This window comes from Galeopterus variegatus, unplaced genomic scaffold (assembly GCF_000696425.1).
Source record: "Galeopterus variegatus unplaced genomic scaffold, G_variegatus-3.0.2 Scaffold2217, whole genome shotgun sequence".
NCBI classification, from domain to species: domain Eukaryota; kingdom Metazoa; phylum Chordata; class Mammalia; order Dermoptera; family Cynocephalidae; genus Galeopterus; species Galeopterus variegatus.
The window spans coordinates 23,819-25,424 of NW_007728328.1; the positions used below are offsets into that span (position 1 = coordinate 23,819).

Sequence of the window (1,606 nt, forward strand, 5' to 3'; positions counted from 1 at the left end):
GTACAGAAACCCTTCCTTCTATATAGAATGACATTATTTTTGCTCTATTTCGCAAAACTCACTTTCATTTGCATGTAACCACTCCTTCCCTTCCTTGGCATCAGATTAATTTAAGTATGTTACGGAAACCCTTCCTTCTATATAGAATGACATTATTTTTGCTCTATTTCGCAAAATTCACTTTCATTTGCATGTAACCACTCCTTCCCTTCCTTGGCATCAGATTAATTTAAGTATGTTTTGATTTTAAAACTCATCTAATAATGTAATGCCAGTTTGAGCAATTAAATATCAAGAAATTTACATTGTAATAAAAATTACACTCATGAATTTCAACAGAAAAAAACATTAATACTTTCAAGGCTGGGTACTGATTAGTAAAGTACTACAACTGGTTTATTAAGCAACTCTGCCTAGAAACTGCCTCTCAGTGAGGCAAAGGGTGTGACCTGCACCTGTTAACTTGGTAAATAAGTGGATGTTAGAAAGTGCAAAACATTCTAGAAAAAACAAACAAGGACTTCTAGTAACAAGGTACTTGTTACCTAAAGGTACTTGTTTACCTAACTCGTGCCCAAGGAAAAGAAAAAGTCTTATTTGTATAGAGCTATCAAAAGTAGTAGTCACAAGCAAGGAAGAAAAAAAAAATTCTAAGATGACAACTTAGAAATTCTGTTGAAAGCACAATCCTCACGATGTCCAGAGGTAGACAGCAAATGGATGAACTATTTTCCACCACCTCCATTTCAAACCTAAGGCCCAGGGATTGAAGTTGAATGTATACCAGCAACGCTAACAACAGGCTATTTATTGTATGTGCTCTTTAACAGAAAGAATTCCAATCGGTCTGTGAATATAATCATTTATTTGTCTTTACAGTGATGATGGAAGAATGTACACGTGTCCTCTTTCAGTAAAGTATAAAAATCTGTTTATATACAGTGAAGTCACAATAATCTTTAATTGGGAAATTTATTTGGTACTCTTGATCTGTTCATATTAAAACTGTGGGGGAAACAAATATTTCACGTAAGTGCTACATTTCCAGTAGATTGCACCTGGCATCAAAAGCTCAGCTTCATCTTTAGGGTCCTGCTTGATATTACAAAAGACTAATTTTAAGTCCTAGGACTCAAAATAAACATCATTTTTTGAATAATAGATATATACATCAAAAATACATCTAAAAAGGCATTGGTTAGTGCTATTAAAAAGCTCTATTTATGTGCTCGGGTACATTTTTTCTTACAGGCAAAACCCAGTGGAAACGTTTTTGTTCAATTTCTAGGAATTTGCTCTTGGGGAAAGTCAGTCGAAAGTTACCTGTAAGGGGGGAAAAAATTAATTCAATTATTTCTCAAGTGAAAGGTCAGCTAAACTCAAAATAATTAGAGGCTAAATTTCACTTAAAACCATGTTTTTAAACCTTCATTAGCATTTAGTTATAGCACTTTAAAAATAAAAAGTGTTTTATTATGATGATAGACTTTAATACCCATTTCATTATCCACGGAAATCATACATATCTCTTTGTATGCTTATGCAAATATTTTCAATCTATAATTAACTAAATCAGCACAAAAAGAGAATTCAAAGGGCATACTAA

At 32.8% G+C, this 1,606-nt stretch overlaps 1 protein-coding gene across 1 annotated transcript in view; it reads right to left on the reverse strand.

Moving 5' to 3' along the window:
* Positions 1-845: 845 nt before the first annotated feature.
* MBD2 (methyl-CpG binding domain protein 2) overlaps positions 846-1,606 on the reverse strand; it is a gene marked incomplete at its 5' end in the record, with an annotated part of 67,571 nt that continues 66,810 nt past the window's right edge. Inside the window, one exon of the mRNA XM_008580950.1 lies at positions 846-1,323. The remainder of the gene's footprint in view (positions 1,324-1,606) is intronic.